The sequence below is a fragment of the Danio rerio genome, chromosome 15, assembly GCF_052040795.2.
Source record: "Danio rerio strain M-AB ecotype USA chromosome 15, GRCz13ab, whole genome shotgun sequence".
NCBI lineage: Eukaryota > Metazoa > Chordata > Actinopteri > Cypriniformes > Danionidae > Danio > Danio rerio.
Window position 1 is genome coordinate 36,746,560 of NC_141035.1, and position 26,624 is coordinate 36,773,183.

A 26,624-nucleotide genomic window follows, 5' to 3' on the forward strand; every position below is an offset into this window, starting at 1 on the left:
AAATGCAGTATGAACTATTTTGTGACTGACAAAAGAGATTTCATTCATCTAGCTATCTTAGTTCATTCAATATAGAAATCTGATGGAATTAAATCCAAATTAAATTTATATATGACATACAAGTTCATATTTGGATTTTACATATAAAATATGTCATATATGCAACATACGTTAAAAATCTATACAAAAATGGCAGCTTAAATATATCGATTTTTTTTAAAAAAATTGGAATTACAAAAATGTACATACTATAAATATCTGTGTGAGTGTGTGTGCATGTGTGTGTGTGTGTATGTTTGTTTATATATGCCCATATGAATAGTTCAAAGTTGGCGGTTCATTCCGATGGGTTGGCTGCACGGTGGCGCAATGAGTAATGCTGTCGCCTCACAGCAAAAAGATAACTGGTTCGAGGCTCGGATGGGTGAGCTGGCATTTTTGTGTGGAGTTTGCATATTTTTCTCGTGTTGGCATGGGTTTCCTCCGGGGGCTCTGGTTTCCCCTACAGTGCAAAGACATGCGCTATACAGAAGGTGAATTGGCTAAGCTAAATTGTCTGTAGTGTATATGTGTGAATGAGTGTGTACGGGTGTTTTTCCAGTATTGGGTTGCAGCTGGAAGCCGCTGAGCAAAACATATGCTGGATATGTTGGCGGTTCATTCCGCGGTGGCGACCCTTACATTATTAAAGGGACTAAGCTGAGAAGAAAATGAATGAATGAATGAATGAATAAAGAGTTTGGATGTAAAAACCTCCAAGTGCCATCTGAAATTTTCTTCTGAAATTAACATTTTCCTCAGGTTCCTTTGTGCAGGTTCAGTAATTTTATTTTTATGATATGGTTTAGGTTAAATGTATTGCCTTTAATATGAAATAACAAAGGAGGCTAAGAAAAATAGTTATTTTAAAAGACAATTTCAGATGGGACTTCTGATGGGACTCTTCATATATTAACACACAAGATTTAACATAATAAAATATGTAGATATATGTAATTCCAATTTTAGATTCATGGTGGTCATTTTGCAATATTTTGGAATATATGTTGCATATATGACATTTTATATAGGCCTATAAGAAATCCAAAAAGCTTGGCATCGTGACTTAGTGGTTAGCACTGTTGCCCCACAGCAAGAAGGTCGCTGGTTCGAGTTTGCATGTTCTCGCTGTGTTTGTGTGGGTTTCCTCGGGGTGCTCTGGTTTCCCCCACAGTCCAAAGACATGCGCTATACAGAAGGTGAATTGGCTAAGCTAAATTGTCTGTAGTGTATATGTGTGAATGAGTGTGTACCGCTTTTCCCAGTATTGGGTTGCAGCTGGAAGCCGCTGAGCAAAACATATACTGGATATGTTGGCGGTTCATTCCGCGGTGGCGACCCTTACATTATTAAAGGGACTAAGCTGAGAAGAAAATGAATGAATGAATGAATGAATAAAGAGTTTGGATGTAAAAACCTCCAAGTGCCATCTGAAATTTTCTTCTAAAATTAACATTTTCCTCACATTCCTTTGTGCAGGTTCAGTAATTTTATTTTTATGATATGGTTTAGGTTAAATGTATTGCCTTTAATATGAAATAACAAAGAAGGCTAAGAAAAATAGTTATTTTAAAAGACAATTTCAGATGGGACTTCTGATGGGACTCTTCATATATTAACACACAAGATTTAACATAATAAAATATGTAGATATATGTAATTCCAATTTTAGATTCATGGTGGTCATTTTGCAATATTTTGGAATATATGTTGCATATGTGACATTTTATTTAGGCCTATAAGAAATCCAAAAAGGGTGGCATCGTGACTCCGTGGTTAGCACTGTTGCCTCACAGCAAGAAGGTCGCTGGTTCGAGTTTGCATGTTCTCGCTGTGTTTGTGTGGGTTTCCTCGGGGTGCTCTGGTTTCCCCCACAGTCCAAAAGACATGCAGTGAATTGGATGAACAAAACTGCCCATAGAGTGTGTGTGAGAATGCAAGTGTGTATGGGTATTTCCAAGTACTGGGTTGCAGCTGGAAGATGAGTTGAGACCAGTGAAAAATAAGGAACTAAGGCAAAGAAAAATGAATGAATGAATAAATGAAATCCTAATATGAATTTGTATGTCATAATTGTCAAAATCAGATTTCTATATGGGATGACATCCTTTACTCGAAATAAAGTCAACATACCATCTCATACACCTCTTGTTGTTATGCTACATCTCATGATAGACTCTATACACGTTATGTTATACAGTTTTATCCACTTTGTTTGTAGTCAGGCAGTACCTTGAACTGCTGGCAGAGAGTGCTGAACCGCAACCAACTTGAATTCAGTAGCCGCTGCTGTTCTTCCCTCACTTACAAGGGGGCGTTCTCTCACAGCACATCAACTCAGCTTCCCTTCTCATTTGTCTTAAAACAACAACGAAAAGAAAATGACATCAGTATCAAGAAGCAACATTAGCTCTTAACCCACACAAGCGCGCTGCTGTACCGGGCCGCAGTGTGTGGGAGAGAGGAGAATTGCTCATTATGAGTGTACGACGTCAACCCTTTGCGTGTTTGGCAGGGCATACAGACAGCACTGTTCAAGATATGACACATATTCCACATCTACGGCACATTTATCCACGCTCACACGCGTCACCAGCTGCCTCTGTTTACTTTATTCACGCGCGTGTCAATGCTGCGCGCACTCATTACACGTGCGCGCGCCCGACGCTCCTCCAGAAGATTTGGAGCAGACGGAGAGTGCAGATGGCGGCAGATAGATGGATTGTTTATGGAATTTTAAAGATTATTATATTATAAGTAATATATTCCCTTGATAGTTCACCAGGTTTGACGCAGTTATTGAAGGAGTAAACTTAAGAGAAACTGCAGCAAGATGAGTCTTAATTGAACTTTAGGTTAACTCCCAGGTGATTCAAAATAACAGTCATGACACTAGCATTCGATAGTATGGTCGCTAATTTACATTTAAATAATGACCGTATTGTAAATTGAAGATCTCTGTTATTTATAAAACATTAAAACTTAATTTTGTCTCATAGTGAAATGCATGATCAGATTCAGAGATATTGCACCTTCTAAACTCTTATTTTATCATTGTTTTCAATGAGTTTCCAACACAGCTTTTAAGTGAAACGGGTTTTGGAGGGGGGAAATTTCTAAAGTTAATTGCATTTCTAATTTTCATTTCATGGACTAAAAAAAGCATGACTTATTCTTAAAAAATGTCTTTATTTTTTTTTTATGTAGAAGAAAGTGATTCATACCAGTGCAAATGTCATGATAGTGATTTCATAAGTAAATTACTGAAATTAACTTATTTAAATTCATTATTATATACATTATTTCAATAAAGAATGACAATGAATATTATTTTTATATATTAAAAATCCATATAGTAACATGAGAATAACCTCTGATTTTTAAAAAAATTATTGAATTGAAATTAGATATTAAAATATATATTGTACATGCGGGGGCGACACGGTGGCTCGGTCGTTAGCACTGTCGTCTCACAGCAGGGTTCGAGTCCTGGATGGACCAGTTGGCATTTCTGTGTAGAGTTTGCATGTTCTTCCCGTGTTCGTGTGGGTTTCCTTCAGGTATAAACTAAATTGTCCGTAGTGTATGAGTGTGAATAAATGTGTATGGATGTTTTCCAGTTCAGGGTTGTAGCTGAAAGAGCATCTGCTGTGTAAAACACATGCTGGAATAGTTGGCGGTTCATTCCGCTGTGGTGACCCCTGATGAACAAAAGGACTAAGCTGAAGGAAAATGAATGAATAGATTGTACATGCCAAATAAATGTTAAAAAAATTAGTTTATTCTGTGAAACAGATATATATATATATATATTTTTAAAGTTTGTTTTTGGAACCACTGAACAGTCATAGGTGGAAGGACATGACGATTAATGTAATGTAAATGATGATAATATTGTTTTAATTTACTTTATCTCTTTAAGAGCCAAAAAAAAAAAAAAAACTGATTGATTAAACTCACTGATTAAACAATGAATAACAGGCCAAGTTGACCATAACAAGTTAACGAATAAAAACTACTCACAATATTATTTTTGGAACCACTGCACCTCTGAACATTTTTCAAAATGTCTTCTTTTGTTTTCAAAGGAAGAATGTCAGTCATAGATGGAAGGGAATGACGATAAGTAAATGATGATAAAATTGTTTAATTTATTGGACCTATCTCTTCAAGAGAAAAAAAATGTTTAACATATTCATTAATTTTCTTTCGGCTTAGTCTTTATTTCAGATGTTGCCACAGTGTAATGAACCGCTAACTATTCCAGAAACGCTCATACACTACGGCCAATTTAGTTACCCAATTCACATATAGCGCATGTCTTTGGACTGTGAGGGAAACCAGAGCAACCCAAGAAAACCCACGTGAACACAGAGAGAACATGCAAACTCCACACTTAAACACCAACTAGCCCAGCCGGGACTCCAGCCAGCAACCTTCTTGCTGTGAGGCGACAGTGCTAACCACTGAGCCACCATGCTGCCTGTTTAACATGTTTAAGAGTTTATTAAAAGTAAACAATCATAGCAGGTCAAGTGGACAATATTAAAAAATAATAACTCCTTGCATTATTATCCAGGCATCCAGTGCGAAATATATATAATTTTGTTGTTGTTGGAACACATTCACAATAAACAATTCAATTTGTCTAAGTAAAACACAACTTTTTTCACAGACAAATTCTACAAAATCATTGTTGAGTCTAGTCAAAGCTTCCAACATTTCACACAGTAACAACTGAAAGCATACATAAACACCTCATTAAACAAACATCCACTTCCAGCCTCTCTCTCTCTCTCTTTTTTAAATTCTTGTTAATCATAACCGAATAATTATAATGACACCAGCTGTTCCAGAAAAACACAACTCATTTATATGCCCATCACACGAGATCTAAGAGGCAGCAAACTGCTGTTGCTTGGAGCTGAAACCCCTGGCAGCACGCGTTAGAAAGGATGAAGCAATTCCCAAGCCGAACAAACAAACCCATTCATGCTCCACAAACAAGCCTCGCACCATCCAGGACACTTGCCTCATACCAGATCCACAGTCCAGTCTTGGGTACTCTTCTAAAGGGGACCAACTCGTCTCTCAGCTCCTGGTTCTTCAAAGTCCTCCTGCTCTTCAGAGGTGCAAACATAAGGAGAAGAAAAGACAAAAAGGGAGGGTGACGGAGACAGACAGAAAGGGAGAGGAGATGATAGAGAGTTTTAGCTAAAAGCCGGGCAAATGTGTGCCGTGGGCAGCCTTGAATATGCAGACATTTTCCTCCATGCATTCCTCTTCTTTAGCCCACATTGCGCATTCCTCTCCCTTTCCAGCCTGGCTGTCATTGTTGCTTATAGTTTTTTGGAAGTATATTTCTGTTATAGGGGTCAGATGATACAGTGTATGAGCTGGCACTGGTTTCAGGATATTCATCTTTGATGCATGACTCACTTTATGAGCTAAATCTGTGAATTTTTCCTCCATCGCCGGTTTGTTTTAACTCGACACGAAGTGGCAATGGAGCCGGGTTTAATTTGTTAATGCACATATCTTGTTTTATTGTGAATGATTTATCGGTGGGTGTTATTCTACATCAGTAAAAACATGTAAGCATTTGTAATCTTCATCAAACCGTAATAAGTTGTTTTCTTTTCAATTTACTGTAGGCCAATGAATATGTTAATGTATAGTTTAGCAAATTTAAACATTTGCATGTATATGTTTTAAAGGAATTATTAGCAATTTTATGGTGATTTAAATTGTTAAAATAGATCCAGAAAATGCATTCAAACGTTTCTGGATTTAAAAAAGGTTAATGAAAAAATATGAATCAGCACATTGATGATAATAAGAACATTTTCTTGAGCGCTAAGTATTGTGTAACACTGAAGACTGGAGTTATGATGCTGAACATTCAGCGTTGTCATCACAGGAATTAATGATTTTTAAAAACATTTCACGAGTTCACCTGCTCCATCAGTTGGGTCAAACATGGCTCAGGCCCCACCCCCCATCCTTTTCTTTAGACATTATGAAAAAACAGTGGAGGAGATGGGAAAACGGAGGGATGCCGGAACAAAAGTCGACTGAAACAGTGCAAAGACTGCTTCTTATATACACATGTGATGATTGACTGACACACCTGACTGATCATTCTCCTCCTAGAACTTACGGTAGGAAATCATTAAAATAGAATATACATTTTTTTATGTGTTTTTTAATATAATAACGCTTCACATTATTTTTTATTTTACTCTATTTTAAATCAAATAAATGCAACCTTGGTGAGCATATGAGACGTACCGACAAAAAAACACTAGAATGATATACAGTAACTCCACACAATTCAATATTTATTTAACTATTTTTATATTTTGTTTTTTTCACTGACTAATCCTGTGTAAATAAACCAAGTTTGCATGAGTTTATTGTATAGGATCATATAGAAAGTATCAATTTGAAAAGTCAGATGGGTGATTTTCAGAAAAATCTGGACACTTTATACAGTTAAAGACAAAATTATTAGCTCTCCTGGAAAACTTTTATTTATTTATTTTTCAAATATTACCCAAGTCATGTTTAATAAAACAATGAAATTTTCACAGTATTTCCTAAAATATTTTTCTTCTGAAGAAACGTATTTATTTTAGTTTGGCTGGAATAAAAACAATTAATAAAATGTTTAAAAATAGTAATTTTTTTAAGGTTAACACTATTAGCCATTGGCAACAAATCAAACCACTGTTGTCCAATAACTTAACCAATAACCAATAAGCTTAATTAATTTAACCTGCCTAGTTAAACTAATAGACTTGTCTTTAAATCGTAATTGAAGCTAAATTACAAAAGAAATTGGTAACTAAAATTAGTTATTAAAGTATTATGTTTATAAAATATGTCAAAAAAACTCAAACAGCATTTGAGAAATATTTAAGAATTAAAAAAAGAATTAAAATATCAATAATTTGTAATAATTTACAATATATCTGATACACAAATATGAGAGGTCTAAAACTCATACTTGGGTTTTCGTAGTGGCTTAAAACATACTTTTATTCAGTACAAACACTGTAAAAAAAAATCCTGGCTGCATCATTTTTTAGGCTGAATCAAATTAACCTCATGACTCCATTGAATGGGCGGTTCATTCCACTGTGGCGACCCCTGATTAATAAAGTGACTAAGCCGAAAACAAAATGAATGAATGAACGGGTGCATTGAATGTATGTTATGTTAAACTCACTTAAAACAGCTTCCGTAGCTTAGAAAATTAAGATAGAAGATGAATAACTTAGTTTAATAAGTTACAATGAACTAAAAAGGTATGCTTTCATAATTAATCATATCATTTTTACAGTGTACAGGGTCTCTTTAGAGTTGTTTCCATAAATATATATATATATATGGAATATATGTTGTCACTGGGACTCCCATAGTTGATTGAGGGGGCTGTAGAACGAATGCACAACAAGGAGCCTGTGTGAAATCAAGCGCAAGACATGCCACAACACCCCACACACACATGCTACAACAGCACACACACACACACACATATATGAATAGTGTACCTCATGCCAACACACACTCACATTACAATGTGTGTATTACATCAGTAAAGCTGCTAAATGACCTTTCTATGCTACTGCATCCTTCACTCAAAGGAAAGTTTGTGTGTGTCTGTGTGTGTGAGGGAGTGACAGATCTGTCTGATATTAGAGAGCAGTTTTGTTCATCCCAAAGCATGTGGTACTGGAGCCATGGTGTTCTGTCTCATACTTCCAATGAATTGCCTGAAATATAGTGGGTGTCGGAAACAAATATCAGACAATGCAGCTCACAAAAAAGGAAGAAAGAAAAGAAAGAAACCTTATATTTTTACTCAGTATGACTATAAAACAAAAACAACAACAATTCTTATTATTTTAAAATATTCTACATATAAAAACTTTTATGTAAAATTATATAATAATGACAAGAAAAATGATTTCATATTTAATAATTGTTTAATAGATTTTTTTTTACAATAACCATTAAAAATAATATTATCTTACCACCATTTGAATTATTCAAGTAAATTGGAATCATCTTTATTTAGATAGCACAATGTAGATTATGTCAATATTACAAAGTTATATTACAATGTAGATTGCGTCATAGCAGCTTAACATAGACTATTAGACCATTAATAAAATACTAATACTTTTCCAATATAACTATTGGAGTTGAAAAATAAGCAGTTCTTGTAGACTTTTCTAAAGTTAAGTATACTATCTTTCCAGGCTAAATGAAAAACCTCTAGTTTTGTTTTCTTCCATCTATGTTTAGTGTGCTCATTTAGCCACGGTTTCAAATTTTTCCCCTAAATTATACAAAATGAACAAATCACTAAAGAAATATATAAATTTTAAAATAATTCTTCTCCTGCTACTACTACTATTAATAATATTTCTATCAAATAATATAAATGAACTAAATGCATTACTATGTAACATATTATTCTCACTCACTCACTTTCCTTTGGCTTATTGCAGGCTTTATCAGGTGTTACCACAGCGGAATGAACCACCAATTTCTCTGGGAACTGTTTTACACAGCAGATGCCCTTCCTGCAACAACCCAGCCCTGAGAGTAAACCCTCAGTGCTGGGAAACACCCACACACTCTCCCATTCACATATTACGGCCAATTCGCCTAGCGCTTAACTTTGGACTGTAAATAAGAAAACATACAAACTCCACACAAAAAGACCTCCTGGTTCCACCGGGACTCCTTCTTGCTGTGAGGTGACCATGCTAACCACTTAGTCACCATGCTGCCTGTACATATTACCATTTCACAATAAAATACAAAAATATTTAATAATAATAATAATTAAACCATTTAAATGATAGAAAGTTAAAATAAAACAACAGCTCAGGCTCATTCTGAAACGTATGTACCTCTATATACTCTTCTGGAGACAGCCAAATACGTACCAGGAGCTATGTTTTTTTTTTTCAGTTTTGTTCCCGCAAATTTACCAGAGGCCGCTGTGTACACTTTTTCAGATCTCAAATTTCTCTCGTGAGTGCCATTCGCGCTTACTGTTCTCGCGTAAATCCACCATAGGCTGCTGTCGACTGACTGTCTGACTAACTGACTGACTGACTGACTGACTGACCAATCAACTGACACACCCTCCTCCTTTCCTAAATCCAACAAATAGGCTTTTCAAAAGGACTGATTGACCCACCCACCCACCCACTTCCCTAATCCCAACTGACAAATTAATAAAGCAATCTAGAAAAAGAAAAGCCCTCACCTGATTTTCACCACATTCTTACCCTGTTATTTACTCTTTATTGAATTTTTTTGTATTCTATTTTTGTCTTACCTGCTTTCTGGAACTGCTCTTCACCAGACTCGAACCTCATCGTTGTGGTCATCTTCTCTCTGCGTCTTCAAGTTCACCAAAGTACTTACTGAGCTAACTGGACAGTCTGGTAACAGCGGAAAAGCCGTCAATATGGAGCTAAGCGGTCAGCTGGTAAGCACGAAAAGAAATGACGTCATACCACCATGTACCGTTTATTTTAAAAATTAAATGCAGCCATACGTACTTCTGGCAACATAATTCGTGACTTCTAGAAATGTATATAGGGCTACGTTTTCAGAATGAGCCTATGTTGAAAAAAACAACACAGGCTCATTGTGGATACATACCCAGGTCTACATCTCTGGGAAACCACAAATATGTACCTGGGGCTATGTCTGGCTGTGAAACGAACGATATGGGGCGGTATGATTCCGCCAACAACTTCTGTTGGTTTTTGTGCTACTGCTGACCAATTACCTCTGTATGAATGGTTTTTCTGGGGTTACCAGTTTGTCCAGTAGCTCACCATGTACACCCATAGACTTTGGATGCAGAGCAGAGTGGACTGTGATGACAGGGTTCAAGTCTGGCAAAGAACAGTTCCAAAAACAAGGTAAAAAAAAAAAAAAAAAAAAACATGATAATAATAACAGGCTAAAAATGTGGTAGAAAATGACTGCTTTTATTTTCTCGATTGCTTCTGAAAACATAATTGGTTGGGTTTAGGGAAAGAAGTGGGTGGGACAGTCGACAGCAAACTTGTCGCTGAATGCACATTGCGATTTGCGAAAACAAAAACTGCAAGCAGACTTAGCTCTGGGTATGTATTTTGCTGTACCCAGAAATGTAGACCTGAGTACATATACACAATGAGCCTGAGTTCAATTTAAAAAGTATGAAATTAAACCAAAAATCAATTGAGCACAATAATGTGAATAATTAAATGAGGTGGAAATTAGCGACTGCACCTTTAAACAGCTCAAGCAAGTCAACATTGTGCATTCCCGGATCTGCATACGTACGTGCAGCTTGTGCTATAGATATTGCAAAGAGCAGGTCTGTTCCCAGCAGGCTTTACAGTGAGCCTGTGACGAGGCCTGCGTCCATAAGCCTGGCCACCTCTAAATTTACCAGAGCAGCAGATGGTGGTAAAAGCAGGACTGCTGGCCCTCCCACACGCTTTGCTGTATAAGTGTGTTTATGAATGTACACACTTTACAGGGCATATTCACAATAGCTCATCATTCAGTGGGAGGGATTACAAATGCCTGTCAGTTAATAAAACACAAAGCATACTATGATAACACGATTGCTATCATCACCAGGACATCATTTTAATGTGGAGCACGACTTTGAGGTAATTAATAAAGCCCAGATCTCAGTGCAGAGCTCTGGCAGCATGGAAATTAAAAGGTTATATTGGGTAAATATGACTAATATGAGCAGTAATGCATGAGTCACATTATAAAATATTGCTTGGCATCAAAGTGTTTTGGACACTTAAAAATAAGGTCCTGTATTCTTACCTGTACTTACAGTACCTAGTCAGAACTACTAATTAATTACAAAATTAAAAAAATATATACACTGTAAAAAATATTGCCCCCTTATTTATTTTTGTTTGTTTAATTTAAATGTACTTTTCTAGCCATTTCAACTTACGTCAAACTGACGTGGTATACATTAAACCGCATAATTTTAAAAATCGAGCTGAAACCTGACTGACTTATTGCAATAAGCTAAAGTAACATAAAAAGATTTGTTGTCATGACTTTTGGTCGTATCATTTTTTACAGCGTATGAACACACTTTACAACAAGGTTTCATTAATTCATGTTAGGTAATGTATTGCATTGGACAGCATTTATTAATAATTCAACGTTTATACAAATGCAATATTAAAATCCAAATTCATGCTTGTTAAAAGAACTTTCAGTTAACCTTAAATTTTTATTGAAATTAAAATTAGGATTTTTTGTTTTTTTTTTTGGTAACACTTTAGTTTGGTTCACAATTCATGCAATTAACTACTGGCTTATTACCTGCCTATTATTAAGAACAGAGATGCCCAAACTTGGGTCTGTGGGCCAAAGTTGGCCTATTGTAACCTTTGATTTGGCCAATCATCCCATCTGAGAAGAGAGGGAGAATGATGGGGATGGTTTAGAGATTGTAATTTCAAATTTAATGTAACCCTTTATTTGTTTGCTTTATTGTTAAAGATGTGGTTCACTACAATATACTATTTTAAACTTTAGTTGATGTGTAATGTAGCTGTGTGAACAGAAACAACATCTCTTAATGTAATACGCTCAAAGTTCAATGCAAAGGGAGGCATTGGCTTTTACAGAGTTAGCTTAGCAAAGCCTACTGCGAATGAAGTTTGGAGACTACAAAAGAATATATCCGGGTTAAAGGCTCGTACACACCTGGATGCTTTTCGTTTACGTTTATCATCAGCGTTTTACGAGATGTTTTTCCAGATTCAAACCCAATAAATTTTTACTGGTGTCAAGCAGAAGAATATGCAAAATCACTCCTTGACGTTAGATGGTGCTACACAACTTTAAGTTTCTGACACCTCGCTTATAACACAGAAGAAGAGGAAGAGAGGAAGTTCACACGCTTTTTGTTAAAGTTACTGGTGACTCGAACAAGCATGGATGGTTCAAGTAGTAGCAGCTTCAGCTCTAGCGATGAAGAAATGATTTTTTCTCAGAGAGCAATAAGCAGCTCCACGTTTATATCGCCTCTGGGCATCTTCTTCAATGTCCGCTCGCATTGACAGTTTTGCACTTGAGCCCCTCCAGGTGCTGTTTACAGTTACTTCAGCAGCTCCATACACGTGAACAAAAGTGCCAATCTGATTGGTGGAGAAAGTTTTAACGTGGCGCGTCACAACAAGAAAAAAAAACGAGCATGAGGCGTTTTTTTTTAATGACGCTTTTGCGCCTGGAGTTTTGCCCGTTGGTGTGCACAATCACATTGACGCCCTATATTTAGTAACGAGGCTTTAAATGTCGATGGAAACGCAAGCAAAAAATGTCTCGGTGTGCACAGACCTCAATTATGTCATAAACCCTTAAGGTTACGAACATACACCCTGCACAGCAAAGGGTGCACTGTATTGTTATAGCAGAGACACTTCCTGATGACGCGGAGTCGATCTTTGAATCACAGCACAATATGTTAGCTGACCAATCAGAGCCTTTTGAGGGGTGGGCTTTTGGAGAAACTAGGAAATATGACAGTTGTTTTCATGTTAGCAGAGTAGCTGTATATAATCAAAGAAAGATATATGAAATAATAACATGATTTTCTACAAGTAAAGCATGAGCACACATAGCGTTGCATCTTATAAACACAATCAAGCCTTAAAAATATACTCTTGACCACACCTTTAAGCTACAAAAAAAGGCTAACTGAAATCAAATGTTTCAATATAAATGCTGGAATTTAGTTTAAAATGTACATATTGACACATGACGGATAAAGGACAATGCAGAGACTTGGGTGAGGGAATCAAGGCAAAGATTCCGCTTGACTAGTGTATCCAGCATTTCACTCCAGTGTGTTATAAATGTGATGGTTTATGTTTTAATTGCAATAAGTTATCATTTAAAAAGTCTTACTGCATTATTAATATGATTTAAATTAATGTTTTCTATGAGTTTTTAAATATTATGAAATAAATTAGGAAAATACCCATGGCAACTTTATTGTAAAATAGTTTGGTATATTTATCTTTGGCCCACAGCTCTCGATGATATTTGGTTTTTGGCCCTTCATACGAAAAAGTTTAGGTACCCCTGATTAAGACATTAACTGTTCATTAGCAGTTATGGCATATGGTCTTATCCCTAATCCTACTCAAAACCTAAACTTAAGCTAAACTAAAATTAAGCTAGAACTGTTAGTTAATGATTTGTTAATACCGTGAATTGTGACCTAAACTAAAGTGTTCTAATAACATATAAAATATACTCCTATCATATATTGAACCAAACAATTGTGTTTTGCAGGCTGAATTATTCCTCAGCTTGCTATACAGTCCACAGGGGCAGATGGCAGTCTCAGTAGTCTACCTTCACTACATAGCAGCTTCCTGTCCACGTTTCAGACTGTGAAAACAGAGGCCCGTGTCCAATTTACAAAGGCAAGGCCCGTCCCACACTCCAAGAGGAGAATCCATGCTAATCCGCTGCTCATTTTTGTGAATCTCAGTGCCAAATTTCCAATGCATTTTACTCTGTATTGTAACACTTCAGTCCCAAAGAAAACCGCTACTCAGAAATCTGTTCAGGACAGAGAGTATTTAAGACTACATGAAATAGATTACTACACTCAACAAATGAAGTTTGCTGTTTGTTCACACTACTTATTTAAAATGAGTGGAAACAACACAATATTGTGGGTTATTTTTCGTGGGGGGAGGGAGGACAACTTGATTGTTTTACTTTCCATCTACTTAAATTTGTAAAAGCTACATAAGTAAATTTAATTCCTTGATGTTGTTCTAACACAAATCGATTGTGTGGAACTCAACATTTTGTACAGTTTAGTCTTCTTTGGTTATGAGCAGTGTTGGGCAATAACATGTTACTAGTAATGTGTTACTGTAACGCCGTTACTTTTGACAGCTAATACTGTAATGCATTACCTTTTAAATATATATTAAGACTCTGTTATTGTTACAATATGGTGCGTTTGTCCATTACTTGGTAAATTTTTTAATTGTGGATGCAGTCTATAGCCTATATGTTCTTCTTTACAGCAATTACAAGCATTGAGGGATTTAAAGATGCCAACCAACCACCGTTAAGAAGACAAAGTGCCGTAGGTGTGTCTCCTTTTAATCAAGTATGTACGCCGATCAAAAGCAAGCAACACAGTCCAGGATAGTTTCATTCTTTATAACTCATCTGATAGTTCATGGTTCTTCCATGGTGGGGCGCCACACCAAAATGCATCCCTTCACGGCTACATTACGGCTTCCCATTCAAAACATTCAGTCATTGTTGTTAATGTTTTTAATAGCAGATTCTAATTGCACCAAAAGGAAAGTGAATAATAACAGCGCAAACTTTTCTGTAACCGTATTGTGCTATGTGTTATTTGTTAAATGCTTTAAGGTTACGTGCTGACTGACTGACTGACAGGTGCATGATGCATGAGGCCAGCAAAAGCTTTCAGTTAAGATGAACACATGATTATACTTTATTTATAGATAAAGGTCTAGGGCTCTGCTTATAATGACTTTATCTTGCTGGAGTTCATAGCCGTTTCACTTTACTTCAGGACGCATTAATGCCGCTCTGTTGGTCTATTGGAGAAATTCATAAATATTCCTAGAAAATCTGATAAATGTTGGAGACATACTCACTACATAAAACGCGCAAAATCGCATTTCAGCAGCGTCTATTTGAGAGCGCACAAGAAGATCTGTGCTTGAGCAGTGTATATTTGAATGCATGCAAGACGTTTTGTGCATGAACAGAGGAAATCGGCACGCAAGCACATTCGTATTGCACGTAAATGCGATCTCGACTTGTAATACTGCGCTCACAACATTTCTCCATTTGTCATTGAAATAACGCCATAGGTAGTTAGTAGATTTGTGTAAAAGGTCTGCCACCACAGCTGGAAAAAAACCTACAGGAAACACTGAAGTTGTTTTCATAGCATCAGACCTGTTTTGGCCTGTTTCCATTGAGTGGTACGGTACGGTACGGTTCTGTACGCTTTTATGGCCATTTTCTCTGTACCACTTTTGGGGTACCCTTTTCATACCTAGCACAGCAAAAGGGTACCAAAAGGCGGAGCTAGACACGCAACTGAACGCTATTGGTTTACAGAGATCCGTCACTCGCTTGTGTAACAAGCCAGAATGAAAACAAAGGAACCACCATGTTTTAAATACAGCCAAGGTTAGTAATGAACATTTACACAGAAGTATTTGTGTATAAAGCCTCTGTTTTTTGAGAAGTGTTTCTCATATGATATGTGAACAACCGGTACAGCTTTAATTTGACATTTCCTAGAGTGAGAATGACGTCGACTGAAACTTTCTGTCGAACACCATGCCCACCAAAACAGTATCATTGATGTCCCTTTAGCAGTGGAAACGCAAGCCTGATAGAGCTGACCCGTACCGACCCATATTGTACCGTACCGTACTGTACCACTGAGTGGAAACGGGCCATTAGTTCAAACCTGGTCTGGAGTAGCTTATTTCAGGATTAGATTGGCTCATTTCAAGCAAAGGAGATACTGAAAGTATGTACTGAATCCTGATAATTATTTACAATGGTAACCTATTGGTTATATATACTCGAGAAAATAGTAGAATAGACCCCAGATTGACAAAGCCATTGCATGGTATGTTTTTAAAACATGCAGCATGTCTTTACTGTGGGGTCACCAGCTTTCAGGCAGCTTGTTAGTATGATACCATGTCCAGGCTAATGGAAAAAACTACTTGGATGAGGAAAATTCAAACATGGAGAGCTAAAGACAACATTTGAGGGTCTGTTCATGGCAAAAAAAAATCTTTCTTGTTTTCATTTTTGTACTGCTGGTCTGACTTAAATAAATTGTTGATTTAAAATTACTGTTTGTTAATTAAAACTGTGAAGCTGATCAACAGTTTATTTTTCATTCACCCTGAAGTAATCAACAAAGTGATTGAGTTACTTTTTGAATAAAGTAACTAGTAAATTTAATTTGTTACTAATTTTCAGTAACTAGAACACAACACTGATTATATGAGGCATGAAACTACAACAAACTAAAATTCAGAGTCACTGCCATCAAAACGCTTTAAAACGTCTGCTTTATACAACATAGGCTCAATCTGAAAACGTTGCCCTATATACGTTTCTGGAGATCGCAAATTAAGTAGTGAGAAGTATGTACGGCTGCATTTTAAAATGAATGTTCTGGGGCAGTATGACATCATACCATTTCGCGCTTACCAGCTGACTGATTACCTCTATATGAATAGCTTTCCAGCTGTTAACCAGTTTGTTAGCTCGCCATGTACGTCGGTGGATTTGACATGCAGAGAGGAGTTGTCTACGATGACGGGATTCAAGTCTGGTGAAGAACAGTTCCAGAAAGCAGGTAAGATAAAAACAGGAGCCAAAAAATAAAGTAAACAAATAAATAACAGGGTGAGAATGTGGTAAAATCTGAAAATGTGGTAAAAATCTGACGAGAGCTTTTTTTTTCTGGATTGCCCAACTGTTGGTCAATTGGTGCTATTTAAAACTCTATTAGTTGGGTTTATGGAAGGAGGGCGGTGGGTCAGTCGATGGCTCAGTCAGTCAGACTTTCAGTCAGTCGACAGCAGCCTCTGGTGGATTTAACAGAGAACAGCAGGTGCGAATGGCACTCACGAAAGAAATTTGAGATCTGAAAAAGCATACCCAGTGGCCTTTGGTGGATTCTCAAAAACAAAAACTGCAAAAAAAAAAAAAAAAGTAGCTCCTGTGATATAATTGGCGCTCTCCTGAAATGTGAATATCTGTAAGTTTTCAGAATGAGTCTGGGGTGGTTTTTACAGTGTACAATCTTCTTGGTTCTGAGACATGAAGTACAACAAACTAAAATTTAGAGTCACTGCCATTAAAACGCTTTAAAACGTCTGCTTTATAGCTTACTGATTAGCTTTTTTCCTAAACAACTTGCAATGGACGACAACCTTGGTAACAGATTGCAGGCAACATTACCCAACTCTGCTAAAATTATCAGCACCAACAAAAGCTGTTGTTCTATAGCATAGAGCATTTATGAGTAATCCGGAACAGATCCAAAGTGGCACCAGGATGCTGCTAACCTAAAGTGGGATGTGATAAAGCCCTACAATGTCGTTCAAGTGAGTGACTGAGGTGTTTGGCAGGAGTGCGCTGGCACTGCCCGACACAAAACCATGCATGACTGAACTGCTCTTTGCTAATTCTCATTACTTTATTTTATTCTTATGCAGAAGTGGAAAGAGTACTGAAAAAATATACTCCAGTAAAAGCAACATTACTTTCCAAAAAGAATCTCTTGTAAATACTACTCAAAAAGTACACTACCCAAGAGTAGTGAGCATTACGCTGTGAAAAAATGAGGCAAAAATCTAGCTGTGACAATATGTTTAGACTTCAGAACCCTGACTAATGAATGACTAGCATTTGGAGTTACAAACCAAGCTCGTGCAGCCCTGATAGAAAACAAGCAGTTGGTGAATGTGTGTGAAAACAACAATCTGTACTGTTTAAGGCCATTTGGTGATTTCAGTAATCATGTAGGCATCATTCATCATGCTGGAGAAACAGTCTCTTCCTCATTGCATGTAATCCTTTAGCATCTTCTCGGACACTTTTAATGCTTCTGCTCTGTACATGTTTGGTGCATTTATACAGTGGCTGTGTCTTGAGGCTGGTCAGCGTGATGCAATTGATTGGATGGGAATCACAAGATTGATTAGTCTACTTATCACATGGAAAATAGTAAAGTAAAAGCATAGCACTAAAAATATACTCAAGTAACCGTACACATTTACGTTAGACATGTAAAATATCCTCAATAGTTATTTAACCCCCATCTGTGACAGCCTGGTTTGAAGATGTGATGTCTTTTCTAAAACTAGAAAAGATTAAATACACATCAAGGGGTTTGATAGACAAGTTCTATATGTACTGGGAACCTATTTTATCATATTTTAAAAATCTGAAAGCATCTGTGGTTAAATAATTTGTATATCTCTTGGTATCATGGTGTTTCTTGTCTTTAATGTAATTTTTGTACTTTTATTTAGTTTTCTTCCCCTGTTATTTGTAATAAAAAAATGTCTTTCTTCTATCAGCACTGTTATGTCACGACATGCATGACACTAATTACCATATTTGATTCTAACTATTGTGTTAAGCTTTGGATGTTCAGTTCTTGGGGTGGGAATAGAAAGAAGAAAACTGTAATGTTTATTTTTGTATTGTATGAATACATTTTTACCCTCAACTAAAAAAAAAGTAAAAATAGTTATTTTGTGTAATTTGAATTCATTTTATTACACCACTGTTTTATGTCAATCTTTCAACTAATTGAAAGAGTTAAGAAAAAACTTAATTTGATGTTAATTTTAAAAATCCTAGTGTGAAGTTTGAAACAGATAGTTCAACTGGGTGGTTGCTAGGGTATACAGGTGATTGCTACCCTGTAAAAAAATACAGCTGGGTTACTTCAATTTAAATTTGGATAATATACATAGACAATATAGACAAGCCCATAGACAAGTCCAAATGTTGGGTTAAAGATGGCTTATAAGTGTAACTTTAAAAATGTAACCTAGTTTGTGCAGTAGGGTGTTTAAACGGGGTTGTGTAACAGTTGCTAGGGTTTTCGATGAGGATGTTTTTTTGGGTGTCTTCTATACAGTTGCGAGGGTACTTTTTTGAAGCTTCTATTGGTTTCTATAGTTCTAGGTAGCTGCTAGAGTGATAATGAAGTTGCTAGTTCTCATTGTTAAGTGGTGACGTGTTTGTGACGTATGTAATACTGTTTCCGGGTCCAAGCCGCCACTCGTTTGAGGGGAGAAATCATTCGTTTATGATCACGTTTTATTCCTATCACACATTAAAGTTAATTTTATATAGAATCATAGTGTACACAACAATCTCTGGGCTTGCTGCATAACAAATACCAAAAATGTAACAATTTATAAAAAATAATTACTTTCTGGCCATCGGATATTTGGCATGGACATATATACTGCAATCGGGATTTTCGAAAGCCCTAAATCGCTTTGTAAACGTTTATTATTACAATTTCAAAAAAGCGTGACGTCACACTTAACAAGCGGATTGTATACCCGATGTATTCAAATTGTTAGGTTGTCTGACAGACAGACAGACAGACAGACAGACAGACATACATACATACATACATACATACATACATACATACATACATACAGACAGACAGACAGACAGACAGAATATTGAGTGGGGGCGGGGTTGATTTGTGCACTCCTCTCATCATTCACTCACAGCAAACCAATGTTTGTTGGGGCGTGGCTAAGCAAGAAGATTGCCATTCCAGAGCGGAAGCGAATGGATAGATTTGATTAAAGATTACCAAAATAAAGTATTTTTCAGTGAATCAACTAAGCCATTGTTCACTTTAAGACTAACAATGTGCACTAGCAAAATAAACACAGTAAATATTGATTTAATGCAAGTGTTTATTTGGTTTAGATGGAAGCTTAAATGACTCAAAATAAACACTGGATGGTTTAAAAGAGTCTATATGACTCAGAACTATTAAATTAGATAGATTAGATTAGAAATCTAGATTAGATTAGAAATACAAGAGAGAGCAAACTACCATAACTAACCTAAAGTGGGATGTGATAAAGCCATACTATGGTATTCAAATGAGTGACTGAGGTGTTTGGCAGGAGTATGCTGGCACTGCTTGACACAAAACCATGGATGACTGAACTAACAGTTTCCCTCTGTTCAGTATCTCTTTACATCAAAATCCTTTATCCTTCCGACAATATATTTGCATTCTTTTTTAATACAATTACACTTCCTGGCCATAACAGGATGATTAAAACAATGACTTACAACAGCCAACAATCAAGCCTTGATTCGTGTGTCAAGTTTCATGCATCTCTGTCAACTTATCAGAGCAGCAAGACAAGTTATATAAAAATAACCCCTTAACATAATGCATAACCATGAACGTGGCATTAAAAATTAAAAAACGCATTAAGACTCACCAGTCAAACGCTTCCAAACGTCCACAGCTCAAATCAAGCATTAATCAGCAGAGGAAAACCATAGCATGACAAACATTCACAATGACATGCACGCATGCTGATGGGATGGAGGCCTCTCTTGCCACCTTCTGTACCAGGCGGGGTGGGCCGGACGGGGGAGGAGGAGGACGAGGAGGAGGAGGAGGTGGGCTCCTTTCAACTCCACCGTTCTATATGAAAATGTCAGGGGCTCAGAGCGGGGAGCATTGTTCCATCCACTCGGCCCATTCATAAACTGACACCCTCTCTGCTCGACCCACAATGCACAGCACTGTTTCTCCTGGCCCAGAGCACAGGGATGTGGCAGCGCTCAGAGCCTAGGTCAGTGCAAGAATCAAGAGTCCTCCGCACACTAGTATGCATCATTTACACTGGATGACACAAGAGGAATGCAAGCATTTTCATTAGACAGCCACACAGACGGCAGTGTTGCGGGACAGTAAAAATAATAAAGATCTCTCAGTAGTTCTTTGACGCTCATTATGTTAGAGGACCCACTAATTTTTATCAAGAATATTTCTGCTTTTTTATGTCGGAAAAGTGGCTAATTCATATAACGTCAAGCAATTTTGTTCATATGAATAGATGTGATTTTTAAAATGAGGTGTGCCCCCAAACCCCACCTCTAAACCTGATTGGGAGACGAGCAAATTGTACTAAAATGTGCAAGTTAAATTGTGCTAATTAATACATACTAGTCATTAAATCAAATTTCCATGAGAGGGCATTGGCTTTTATTAGCTTAGGTAAATGGTACTCTATTGGCATTAATCGTTCCAAGAGTATTTGTTGACATTCATGGCACCTTTTCGTTTCAACAAAAGGTTTTTTTAGTCAAAAGAAAACAGCACAGGCTCATTCTGAAAATGTACCCCTATATACATTTCTGGAGATCGCAAATTATGTAGCCAGAAGTACGTACGGCTGCATTTCGTCTGTAAAACGAACGCTATGGGGTGTTATGACGCCATTCCTTTTCACGCTTAAAAGCTGACCGCTTACCTCTGTATGAACGGCTTTCCTGCTGTTACCAGTTTGTCCGGTAGCTTGATGTGTTTGTTGGCGGACTTGAGACGCGGAGAGAAGTTGACCACGATGACGAGGTTTGAGTCCAGCGAAGAATAGTTCCAGAAAGCAGGTAAGGCAAAAACAGAAGCCGATAGATAAGTAAATAACAGGGTGAAAATGTGTTCAAATCGGAAAACGTGGTAAAAATCAGGCGAGGGCTTTTCTTTTTCTGGATTGCTTTACTAAAACTATTGTTGGGTTTTAGGAAGGAGTTTCAGTCGATCGATTGATCGGTCAGTCGACAGCGGCCTCTAGTGGATTTACGTGAGAAGAGCAGGCGCGAATGGCACTTGTGCGAGAAATTTGAGATCTCAAAAAGCGTACACAGCGGCCTCAAAAACGTAGCTCCTGCGATGTATTTGGCACTCTCCAGAAATGTATATAGAGCTTCGTTTTCAGAATTTTGTTCTCTGGGTTGCAACGAAAAAAAAGAATCTTTCGATTATTTACAATGCTACGCACACTAACAAAAAGATTATTTTAAGACCTATTCAATGCAACATTTTATAGAAACCACTTTTTTGTTTATTAGTGATGCTACATATATATAATAAACTTTTGGTTCCTCATTGAAACTTTGAGTGCACATTTCTTAAAATAAACTTTTTTTTTCTTAATGTGAACAACATTTTAATGATCTAAATGAATCTTTACGTTGTTAAGAATGTTTAATATAAAAAAGGTTCAATGAATATTTAAGGCTCTTCATGGAACCATCAATCTCAACCCTTTATTTTTTAACAGTATGTCACTAGGAATAGACCATTTTTGACCACTTTAAATTATAGAAAAACGCAAATAAGAAAATAAAATGCACTTTTTAAAAAAGTCCCAAAACAGTTTTCAAAATTACACTTTAGAAAAAAGCATTTCAAAAGAATCTATAAATGGGCGGCTCTTAAAATATCCATTTATTTATTAATGTCAATTTTTTAAAAATGATTTAAAGAACATTTTGGTTCTTGATAAGATCTTTAAAGATAGCTCATTGAATCTGAAATCTCATTTTAGTTTTCTAATAAACACACTGGCTTCTAGGGGTTTTAAATGACTTGTGAAGTCCTAACTTGGAGAAAATTTGCAGTACCGTAATAAAATGAGCTTCATTAACTGTCCATCATTTATTTTAACTAAAATATTACTAAATTATTACCTGTTTTTACTCAATAATAATCAAATATATTCCTGTAGAGTGAGTTTAATATGAACTGTTGGTTTTTGGTTTGACTGCATTTGAAGCTACTATGCTTTAAAAACAACAACAAAAGTTAATTCTTCATTGAAGCATGGAACAGAAATCTTGATTATTTGAAAATGTGTAGTCACAAAGTTTATGAGAATTCTACACTCTTAAATATAAAGTTTCTTCTGATTCCATTAAGAAGCTTCCACATACATATAAGTTTTCTATTGACCAAAAGTTCTGTATAGTGAAAAAAGAGATAAAAGGTTCTTTATAATATTCAACTTTTTACTTACACTTTATACTTACACAGTTCCTTTATCAACAGTTTACTGCAAGGGTTTTTAAGGAACTCAAAATGCTTCTATTATGCTTTTTGTGTGAAAACACCCATTTGAAACCATTTAGGAATGCATGTATCAATATGCCACTGCATATTAACAAAATGTTGAAAACAATGCCATGAAGTAACATCTAAACCAGGAGTACCCAAACTCCAAACTTGGAGGGCCGGTGGCCTGCAAAGTTTAGGTCTAACCCAATCAGACTAGCTAATCAAGGCTTTAGAGAAACATTCTTGCAGGTGTGTTGAGGCAAGTTGGTGCTAAAGTCTGCATGACACTGGCTCTCCAGGATCTAGTTTGGGCACCCATGATCTAAACACTCTGTGTCTTCTATGGTGACACTATATACTGCACTGTAAAATATGCAGGGATTCACACAATTCCTTTAAGTTGTTGAAACAAAAATCGAAAGCTTAATCAGTTTTAAATAGTTTTTATAATTTTAAGTGAATTAAATATAGAACAATTATATTTGAGAGTTATGTTGGTTTGATCCACATTAAATAAGTAGTTTGAACAAGCAGCAAATGTAATTTTTTGAGTGAGACAAACTGAAAGACATTTAAGCTCGTCTGAGTTGTCATTTCCAAACTTAAAGTGAAGTAAACATCGTCTTGAAGAAAACATACTGTTCCAGTAATTCCAGTTACAACACTCTACAGCAGAGAAATAAGTCAATCAGCATAGACGTAAATGTTCAACAAACACTACACTACACTACACACACTCCTGTCCCTTGTGCTTCTGTACATAGTGGCTATTGTTTGGGCCGTCCCGGGAAGAGAACAGGACGACCAGGCTGGAGCCTGACACCGCACTACACAGGGAAGTCGATGCGCACAGCTAATTGTCTTAAAAATCACAACAATCACCCATTCACTCTTGCCGTTTCACTGCTTTCTCTCATGGATGTTACAGTCATAATTAAGCACTAGTGTACGGGAGGCTGTGTTGTCACATTACACACAAACAGTGCACACAGATGGTCAAAACATAGTACTTTTTAAACTAAAAAGTTAAATATTACTAAATGAAGCAAGCATAATCCTTTATCTAATACATAGGTCAGTGGCACTTTACAACAATGGTCCATTAGTTAATGTTAGTTCATGTGTTTACTAACTTTAATTATGAATAATCTTGTGAAGCATTTATTAATCATAGTTCAACATTTACTAATGCATTTTTAAAATCCAAAGTTGTACTTGTTCACATTAGTTAATGCACACATAACTTAAATAACGTTAACAGATCATTAATTGAATTAATTAATGAAGCATTTTTTTAAAGTGTTACCCAGAGGTCCAGTTTTCAACTAATTTAAATAAAAATTATACTATTTCATATTTTAATTAAATGAACCAAATAACCTGATCAAAAAAAATATTAGAATCAGTAACATTGTGAAATATTTCTTTACATTTCAAACAACAGCAAGAAGGTTGCTGGTTTGAGTCCCGGCTGGGTCAGTTGGCATTTCTGTGTGGAGTTTGCATGTTCTCTCTGTATGGCTTTCCTACGGGTGCTCTGTTTTCCCCACAGTCCAAAGACATGCACTATAGGTGAATTGAATAAGCTAAATTGGCCGTAGTACATGTGTGTGAATAAGTCTGTATGGGGGTTTCTCAGGACTGGGTTGCAGCTGAAAGAGCATCCACTGTGTAAAACATCCTGGATAAGTTGGTGGTTCATTGTGCTGTGGCAACCCCTAATGAATAAAGGGACTAAGCCAAAAGAAAATGAATGAATGACAACTGATTTTGTGTTTGTTTATCAACGAATCCAGAAAAGTAGACGTATAACGGTTTCCATAAAATATGATACATAAACATTGATAATAAGGACATCAATCATAAGCACCAATAATAGCTGATCATAAGAGAGCAGCAAATCTACAATTTAAAATAATTACTGAAGGATCGTGTGACACAATGAAGAGTGGGCTGATGATGATAAAAGTCATCACAAAAGAATGTGCTGCATCACAAGTATTAATTTAAATCAAATATATTTAAACCAAAATATATACTTGGGGCGGCACGGTGGCTTGGTAGTTAGCAGTGTTGCCTCACAGCAAAAAGTGTGGAGTTTGCATGTTCTCCCCGTGTTCGTGTGGGTTTCCTCCGGGTGCTCTGGTTTCCCCCAGAGTCCAAGGGCTATAAAAGTGATTGGGTTAACTAAATTTGCCGTAGTGTATCAGTGTGAATGTGTATGGGTGTTTCCCAGTGCTGGGTTAAGGCTGGAAAGGCATCTACTGTGTAAAACATATGCTGGAATTAGGGATGCTCCAGTCGATTGGCCAGAGATCGGTATCGGCCGATAATCACATTTCATGACTCGATCGATACTTAATAATCTGTCCGATCTCATGAACCGACAACAAGTGTTTGTTTACAATATTACAGGCAGAGGACATACAAGTACAGAAATTTCATTAAAACCTAGCTGGAAATATTAGGGGGGAAAAACAAACAAAAATAAATACATTTTAACTTGAATATTTAATAATATGAATTATTGTAATATACTTATTGCAATAATTAGCAGTTTATGGACCTATTTCCTGTTAGTAAAGAAGTAATGGATTTATAGATTTCGATTCTAACTTTTTATGCATCAAATATGCGCTACAAGCTTCATTGAGACATGTTGAATTCTTCTTCCATCATTTGCAATGTTTCCAAATTGCTTTGTTAGTGATTTTTTTTTACCATTTTTTGGATTTGTTTTATCTATTACTTTCTGTAAAGCTGCTTCTGACCATGGCATGTTCACACTAAATGGTTATACGAGACATGTTTAATGAGTTATGTGCCACATCCTTCATTTATTCTCTTAGGAAAGGAGATATCTCCACTTAAGTGTCTTACTTGAAAAATGTGCTTTATGCATTATAAAGCTGAAAGCCTCAGAATTGGTACTCGGTCTCGGCTGCAAAAATCTTAATCTGAGCATCCCTAGCTGGAATAGTAGGTGGTTCATTCCGCTGTGGCAGACCTTTAATATATCTGAGACTAAGCTGAAGGAAAATGAATGAATGAATGAATAAATGAATGAAAAAAAATATACTTTCTTAATAAAAAATCACAAAGTTGTTATATTCTAGTTTGTTAACCTGAAAATCTGTGAAAAACAATGATTCAAATTGATTGACGAGTCGTGTATTTATTTGTAAATAAATAAACAATAAATAAATCTCACCATTTTAGTCAACATTTAAACTGGATCGAAAATGAATCATCAGTCTGACATGTTGTGTGTAGATTAGTGTTTTTTCTTTCTCTGAAACAGAACAAAGTTGAGCAAGACGACTTTTTCACAAAACAGAACAGATGTCACAAAGCCCAATTTAGGCCCAACTCAAGGCTGACCAAATGTGTAGTAACTGCTCTTAGCCTTTAGTGTATAAATCAAAACTAAAGTTATTTATGCATTTTATTAACATTCAATATGTTTACATTTATTTATTTAAACGCACGATAATTCGTTTAATTAACTGCAATAATTAGCTAAACTTATAAACATATACAATATAATTTAAATAGAATACACAGCAATATTAGTCAACCATAAAACTCAATACCAAACACAACTAGAAAGCTGTATTGACCAATCCGCGTACAGCAGAACAATTATCCACTGATCGCACTGACCTTGCCTCAGTTACACCCACATGAGTCAGGCTTTTCCCCATTCCTGCTGCATCTATGATCACACTATACCAGCAACACATACACACTGCTTCAGGCCATGAGGTCAGAGTTGCCGTCCTGTAGATATGGGGTGAGGGCGCTCAGCACTGGACCAAAAGAAAAGGGAACCATTGTCCTCCCATTG

At 36.4% G+C, this 26,624-nt stretch overlaps 1 protein-coding gene across 12 annotated transcripts in view; it reads right to left on the reverse strand.

Annotated features, from left to right (window-relative positions):
- The window catches only part of mag (myelin associated glycoprotein), a 45,025-nt gene that overhangs the window by 16,722 nt on the left and 1,679 nt on the right, over positions 1-26,624 (reverse strand). For 3 of the 12 annotated variants that reach the window (XM_087282826.1, XM_087282822.1, XM_087282818.1), the window contains exons 2-3: positions 5,072-5,156; positions 2,272-2,397 (exon numbers count right to left, since the gene is read on the reverse strand). The gene's annotated coding sequence lies outside the window, so the exon portion shown is untranslated. Of the gene's footprint in view, positions 1-2,271; positions 2,398-5,071; positions 5,162-26,624 lie in introns of all 12 variants that reach the window. The other 9 variants (XM_087282825.1, XM_087282821.1, XM_087282817.1 and 6 more) reach the window with 3 other exon arrangements.